Source organism: Babylonia areolata, chromosome 9 (genome assembly GCF_041734735.1).
Source record: "Babylonia areolata isolate BAREFJ2019XMU chromosome 9, ASM4173473v1, whole genome shotgun sequence".
Classification (NCBI taxonomy): Eukaryota; Metazoa; Mollusca; class Gastropoda; order Neogastropoda; family Buccinidae; genus Babylonia; species Babylonia areolata.
The window spans coordinates 2453378-2461731 of NC_134884.1; positions in this window are offsets into that span (position 1 = coordinate 2453378).

Here is an 8354-nt window from a genome sequence, read left to right on the forward strand (position 1 = left end):
GGAAATTACTTAAAGGACTTCGTAAAAAAGAAGTCGTTAAATTGACAAGCGAAACAACTGATAATGAATGCAAAAGTCAAAAACATCAACGTCTTCAGTCACTTGTGAAGACACTTTCGTGTACATAAGGCTTGATCAAGGTGAGAAAGATGATTTTTGTTGGATACCATCCCACACTGGATTCCTTTATAACGACCAAGCAGACAGGGCAGCAAAAAAGGGGAGCAAAGAGTCATACAGATAGTATAAAAGTATATTGCCCATTGTCATACAAGGAAATAAGCAATATTCTAGAAAGAGACTTTTATAGGTGCTTGAATTCAAGTCTAAAACCTCGTCAGTTGACTCTCTGGGACTTTAGTCCGATTCGCAGACCAATTCTGAGTTTAGCTCTCAGACTATTGTCAAATTCATTACGGACCAAGTATTGTTCTAATGTCAAGTGCATGTTCTTCAGTAACCTGACAATTAAGCATATCATTTGTGACTGCTCAGAGAGTTAGAGCCTGTCTGAAGATTAGTTCTTCTGCAAACCCAAGACGTAGTTTCAGAATTTCGTTTACTTGAGAGCATCCAGAGAAGAAGACGACGACGACGACGACGAAGGAGGAGGAGGAGAGGAGAGGAGGAGGAGGAGGAGGAGGAGGAGGAGGAGGAGGAGGAGTAGTAGTAGTAGTAGTAGTAGTAGTAGTAGTAGAAGAAGAAGAAGAAGAAGAAGAGGAGGAGGAGGAGGAGGAGGAGGAGGAGGAGGAGGAGGAGAGGAGGAGAAAGAAGAAGAAGAAGAAGAAGAAGAAACAACAACAACAACAAACAAACAAACAATCACAAAAAGTTATCATGACATCCACCAGACCACTCATCTAGAAGTAGTAGTAGTAGTAGTAGAAGAAACAACAACAGACAAACAAACAATCACAAAAAGTTACCATGACATCCACCAGACCCCTCATCTATTTTCCAGAGTCAGTGTACTTCATTTGTCTGGCTGCGGACAGACCAGTTAATCTCAAGGTGTCAAAGGAATCCCAACTAACTGAGAGAAAAACAACAACAACAACAACAACAACAAGACAGACCAGTCTGGATCCCAGGTGTCCAGTTGTCCTCACTAATTTCTGGGAGGCAAGGCCAGGATGAATGCTGATTAGGAAGGGGGGAAGGGGGGAGGGGGTGGGTTAGGGGAAAGGGAGAGGGTGTATGAACAATGCTAATTGATCTTTGGCAGAGTGGTAGGGTGGGTGGGACTGTGGGGATGGTGGAGATCTTTATTTATTTATTTTTTTAAATCGTTTTATCGTCAAACGTTTAGCTTTGCATCCAATCAAGTAATATGTTCGTGGTTCTTAAATAAACGAATCCATGCGAATCCAGTTTGTTGTCAAGTGAACAGACTTTAATTCCACCAGCATTGTCCAAGTCCGATGGTGGTTCTTGACAAAACAAGGTCAAACATTGAAAAAACCGCATGTCGCCACAGTGCAGCGCTACCTTTTACTTTCGGTCTGCGAGTGTATTTGTTTTACTGTCAAAGAGGATTTTTCTACATATTTTTTCCCCCAGGGGAAAATAACCTTTTTGTTGCCGTAGTGTGTGTGTGTGTGTGTGTGTGTGTGTGTGTGTGTGTGTGTATGCGCGCGCGCGTATATGTGTTTTACGTGCGCAAAGTACATGTTGTGAATCACTAGCGTCCAGACCACCACTCGTAGACAGAGGTCGGAGGGGTGGGGGGGGGGGGGGAAGAGAGAGAAAATCCTAACGATGTTGGGATTCAACCCCGCTCACTTTCAGTTCCCCTCACTTTGTAAGCAAACGCGTTACCACAAGGCCACCTGTCAACAAAGGTTAGGTAGACAAAGAACAGTGATGACAGACCGTTGAAAAAGATGGGGTTCAGATGGCTAGGGCTGTGCCGGTCGGGTGTATTCCCGGGGACCGCTACGGAAGCCGGACTGGCCAAGCTGGAGAATCGAACACACCAGTGGACTGCCCCCTGCTCCCCCACACTCCCCTCCCTTCCAGAAGTAGTAAGACTTCCTTTGGTAGATCAATCAGGACGAAGGGGGGAAGGTGGCAGAATGGTTAACTCTTTCCATACGAACGGCGAAAGAGACGACGTTAACTGCGTTTCACCCCAATTACCATCATCAAAATATTGCAAGAGGAAGGCTCTTATACTGATGACGTGAATGTTGACAAAGAATACCACAATTCTGACGACGGAAGCTAAAGGTTGGGTCATTCAGACACCCACTGGACATCCGAGGGGTCTGTGTAGAGGAGAAGAGAGGACTGGCCGTACTGAGTGAGTTAAGACGCTCATCTGCCAATACCGAGTCCGTGAGGGTCTGGGTTCGAAACCCGCTCTCGCCCTTTCTTCCAAGCTCGACTGGAAAATCAGACTGAGAATCTTGTCGTTTGGATGAGACGATACCTCGAGGTCCCGTGTGCAGCACGCACTTGGGGCACTGAAAAAGAACCCATGGCAACAAAAGGATCGTCCTGCGCACTGAAAAGAGGAATTCATGGCGACTGGAGTGGTGTCCCCTGGCAAAATTCTGTAGACGAAATCCACTCTGATAGGTACACAAATATGTATGCATGCACTCAAGGCCTTACCGAGAACGTCTGGTTACGCTGTTGCTGGTCAGGCATCTGCCTAGGAGATGTGGTGTAGCGTATATGGACTTGTCTCAAACGTAACGACGCCTTTTTCAGAAACTGAAACTGAAACAAGCCCAGTCTTTTTTTCCTCTTCTTCGTTCGTGGGCTGCAACTCTCACGTTCATTCGTAACTATATCCTACACGAGTGGGTTTTTACGTGTCTGATCGTTTTTAACCCCGCCGTGTAGGCAGCCACACTCCGCTTTCAGGGGACTAGCCCAGTCAAATCGCGCTCTGTATCAACCTCTCACAAAACAGTTTCATCAAAGTACTGATGTTAGTCGTCATGTGGAAGAAGACGAATTAAGTGACTGGCACTGAATGGAAAGTGTCTTACAAGCGGTTCTCTACTATAATAAATGATATTTTGTACACCGTACACCGCCTTTTTTTTTTTTTTTTTTTTTTAGAAACTCGGTTCTAAACGAAACTGAGTGGTTTCAGTTCATTCTGAGTTAACCAAACGTTAACTCTTCCACTCTATCCCCCCCCCCCCCCTCTCTCTGTCTGTCTTTCTTCTCTATCTTTCTCTCCATCCTCTATTTCTCTCTCCCTTCCACCCTCTCTCTCTCTCTTTTTCTTTTTCTCCCATCTCCACGCCCCCCCCCCCCCCCCCCCCCCCCCATTCTCTCTCCGCTCTCTGTGTCTCTCCCACAAAACATCATCATCTCTGTCTCTCTGTTTCTGTCCCTGTTTTTCCCGACCTCCTCCCACGTCTTCATGTCCACCTCTCCCCCTCTCTGTGTCTGTCTGTCTGTCTGTGTCTGTCTCCCTTTCTCTGTCTGTCTGATACTGCCGGTCTGTCTCTGTCTCTGTTTGCTGTATGTCTGTCTGTCTATCTCTGTCTCCCTTTCTCTGTCTGATTCTGCCTGTCTGTCTCTGTCTGTTTGTCTCTTTCTCTGTCTGACTGTCTCTCTGTCTGTCGCTCTCTGTCTGTATGCATGTTTCTGTCTCTTTGTATGTCTCTGTCAGTCTGTCTCTGTCTGTCAGTCTGTCTCTGTTTGTCTGTCTGTGTCTATCCATCTCTTCCCCTGCCTCCCCCCCCCCTCTCTCTCTCTCTGTGCAGACCGCCTGTGTCACAACATCTCCCCCCCTCCTCCTCCTCACAGCTCCACCCTCAAACCCCCCTCCACACACAACCCCCCTACTCTCCATCAGACACAGAGCTGGCACCTCCATCCTCTACATACCCCACCCCCCACCCCTTGTCCAAATAGCCACGTCTGGGGTTGCCTGCCTGGTAATCACCTTTCACCTTTGACCAACCAACTTTCTCTCCAGTCCCCGTGAGTGTTGTTTTGTTGTTGTTGTTGTTTTCTCTGTGTCTGCCAGACGTCAGTGGGATGTGTGTGTGTGTGTGTGTGTGTGTGTGTGTGTGTGTGTGTGTGTGTGTGTGTGTTTCTGTGTGTGTGTGTGTGTGTGTGTGTGTGTGTGTGTGTGTGTGTGTGTTTCTCTCTCTGTGTGTGTGTGTGTGTGTGTGTGTGTGTGTGTGTGTGTCCACCATCAGTTGTTTACTGGGAGTTCGCCAAGCAGAAGAGTGTCAAGTGTTCTAAAGAGGGTATTCCCGCTTTCCGTCGTTTACAATACTATCTGAGGAGATTAGATAAAAATTAACTTTGCGTGGCTTTATGCGACATTTTGCACGTACCAGACATTATCAGCATTATCAGGGTACTTCACTGTCACGGCTCGTTCTATTCATTTGTGCGCGTGTTCGTCTGTTCGTTTCCCTTCCCCTCCTCTCCCTTTCCCCTCTCCCTCCTTCTCTCTCCCCCTTTTTGCTCCATCGTTCTCTGGTGTGCTCAGTTGTGATGTGTGTCTGGCATGTCCTTATTCCTTCTCGTTCTGAATCTTGAGGTGAGTTCGGAAGCAACATCGTCTGGAAGGAAGGGTTTTGCTTTGGCTTTTGGAGCCGAGCATTGGTTGAGGACGGGTCGCCGTGCCCGCAAGCGAGCTGTTGGGTGCCTTCTTGACAGGAGTTTTGGGGTTCGATTCTCGTGTGACCCCATTCTTCCTCGGTGTGGGTCTGTGTTCTGTGTATTTCTCCTGGGCCAGTGGTGTGCCTGATTTCCTGGTGACAGGTTTTTCCTGTGGGTTTTCCCTGTCTGCCATCACCTCTAACGGAACTCCAGGATTCGCCTCAGCAGTGGTTCTCGTTCCCCTTCTGCCCTGTCCATCCCAAATTCCCTCACGCCCACTCCTTCCATGGACTCCCCCTTCTTCGAACGTCCTCCTTCTTGGCCCCTTGTCCCATGTTACTCTCTTCGACTCTGCAGGCTTGTGACTTAAGAATAAGAATAACTTTATTATCTCCAACTGGAGAAATTTGGTCAGGTGCATTATCACAACATAGACAAGTAAACAACATGGGGACCATAACTGTAAAAGTCAACAACAGCTTTTACGAATATTACGAAGACACAAATATAAAAAAAATATCACATACACCGTTTCAGACATACATCCACACACTGCAGGTAATAAATGGTATTCTTAATCTAAAAACAGAAAGAATTAAGAAACATTATTTTGAATATAATTATAAGCATAGCCTACTGTATTGCGCATTGATTATAATAGACAGATAAGATAAGAATAAAGATAAATTGCGGAAAACCACAACCAGATAATCAGCATACATCCGCACCCACCCACCCCCCACACACGGTTTACTTGATTAAACAAGAGTAATAAACATATGTTCTCAAATAAAAGCATTTCACATATTCGCTTTTAAAACATTGCAATTAATTATTACATCATTGACACTCGTCGTCCATGGATGGGCTTGACTTAGGTTCCACTTCAAGTGAACTGACATGATCAAACAGAACTGGTGCCAGAGTTTCTAAATTTATTTTTTGTGTTAACTATGCTGTATAGTTAAGGGGTTAAAATTGTGTGTGACTTGTTTCAAAGCGTAACAACAGTAAGGAACACAGCTGATGTTTTTATTTATGTATTGTTGTACAATACCTTATGGTCTTAACGTGTGTGTGTGTGTATGTGTGTGTGTGTGTGTGTGTGTGTGTGTGTGTGTGTGTGTGTGTGTGTGTGTGTGTGTGTGTGTGTGTGTGTGTGTGTGTGTGTGTGTGTGTGTGTGTGCGTGCGTGCGCGCATGTCATTTTTAGTAATCTATACCCTTTTTTGTTGGATGTTGTGCAATACCCTATTGTCTTAACATGAGTATGTGTGTGGGGGGGTTAGTATATCGTCAGCTATTGGGAATTCTTATTTGACTAGTTTTAATCTCTTCTTATGTTGCGCATGATTTTATGCCAGTGTTTACAATGAGCCTGTGATTGCACAACTTAATTTCCATGTGGATTAATAAAGTGTTTTTGATTGATTGATTGATTGAAGTTTCTATGTCTCTGTGTTTTGTGTTGTCGGGGTGTGTGTTAGTCTGGGAAGGTGCGGGGGTTCATGGGCAACCCCTTATCGGTTGTGACATTCAGTAGCAGTCAGAAACAGCAGCTAGTAGTTCCGGACCAGTTTGCTGAACTCTCTGTCTGTCTCTCTGTCTGTCTCCCTTTCTTAAGATCCCTCTTTCTCTCCCTCTCTTTCTCCCCATCTCCCCGTTTGAACTCTATTTCTCTTTCTCTCCGAGTGTGTGTGGATGTGATAGTGTGGTGTGTGTCCATCGAGATCGATGATGACCATCGTTGTCATCCAGCTGGGGGATGGGGGAAGGGTGGTGGTGGTGGGGGTGTGGGGGGGATGCTCATGAATCTATCTGTGAATGCGCAGATGGCTGAATAGTCCAATCTGCGCACGAAATGTTCGCTGACAGCTGGGGCAGACAAAGACAGGCATATCATTGTCAGGGAGCTTGTTTGCCCGTGACTTTCTGGCCTGCCTCTTCTGAACAGCTGCAGCAGTCCTGTTGGCCTTGTGAGAGTGTAACGTATGGACGGAGAGGGTGGAAGAGGCAAAGTGGACTATGGTGTAATGTGAACTTGTGTGAAATGTTTATTGTGTTGTGGTTCCTTTGGGCTTTTACGTGCATGTGCGTTTTTCCACGCCATGTATGTAGGCAGCCATACTCCGTTTTGGGGGACATGCATGCCGGGTATGCTCCTGCCTCCATAACCCACCGAACGCTGACATGGATTACAGGATCTTTACCGTGCGTGTTTGATCTTCTGCTCGCGTGTAAATATGAAGGGAGTTCAGGCACAAGCAGGTCTGTACATATGTTGAACTGGAAGATCGGAAAAATCTCCTCCCTTTACCCACCAGGCGCCGTTACCGAGATAGATTCGAACCCGGGACCCTCAGATTGAAAGTCCAACGCTTTAACCATTCGGCTATTGCGCCCGTTACACACCATTCCAAAATCTACACAAATCTCGAACACTTGAGAACCAGAATTTTCGTTCCTGTTGTTAAGGTTTCTGGAAGTGGAGCTTAACAACCTCTTAGTGAAGAGACCTCAAAGATCAAGTTGTTCATGTTTTTTTCCCGGTTTCCCAGACACATGGTTCTCATGCCTTCATTTAGAAGATGCTCACTTTTTATCAACATTTTTTTTTTCAAGGTCAAGGTGGACATATTTTCACCAGGTGCTGATAACAGTGCAATGTTATAACAAGTAACAGACATTATACTTTAACTCTTTCCATACGAGCGGCGAAAGAGACGACGTTAACAGCGTTTCACCCCAATTACCATCATCAAAATATTGCAAGCGGAAGGCTCTTATACTGAAGACGTGAATGTTGACAAAGAATACCACAATTCTGACGACGGAAGCTAAAGGTTGGGTCATTCAGACACCCACTGGACATCCGAGGGGTCTGTGTAGAGGAGAAGAGAGGATTGGCCGTACTCAGTGAGTTAACGGTTAATCAATATGCGTCCAGCAGCGTATTGTGAAAGGAACACAATCCATATAGTTTTCTAAAACCCATTTGGAATACCATATACATATTTTTACAAATTTCATCCAGTTCTCCGTGTACGAAGACATACTACACCCATTACATAGTCCTGATAAACATTAACACAGATACATCCATGCACAGAAATACACATACATATACATACTGACATATCCATATACGAAGACATACTACACCCATTACATAGTCATAATAAACATTAACACAGATACATCCATGCACATGAATACGCTTTATTTTTTCATATACATACATATACATTTACATACTCACATACTTACACATTAACATACAAACTCCGCTTCAAGTATAACAGTATATCTTTCAGAAAATTCTCGCTGAGTAATCGGTATAAAGTCCACCTCTGCATCGACGAAAACGCTACCTTGGTGCAAAATTCACAACCCTAATCCACATGATTGGACAGTTGATCACCAGTACAGCTACTGCTGTTATCAACCGCTAGTCATTAATTTAACTCTCTCCATACGAACGGCGAAAGAGACGACGTTAACAGCGTTTCACCCCCAGTTACCATCATCAAAATATTGCAAGCGGAAGGCTCTTATACTGAAGAGGTGAATGTTGACAAAGAATACCACAATTCTGACGACGGAAGCTAAATGTTGGGTCATTGAGACACCCACTGGACATCCGAGGGGTCTGTGTAGAGGAGAAGAGAGGACTGGCCGTACTGAGTGAGTTAAGACAGAGCGGGAATAGTTGTTTTTTCGGGGTCTCTCACAGAAGTGGACACTGCTATATCCGGCTCATCACTAATGATGGAG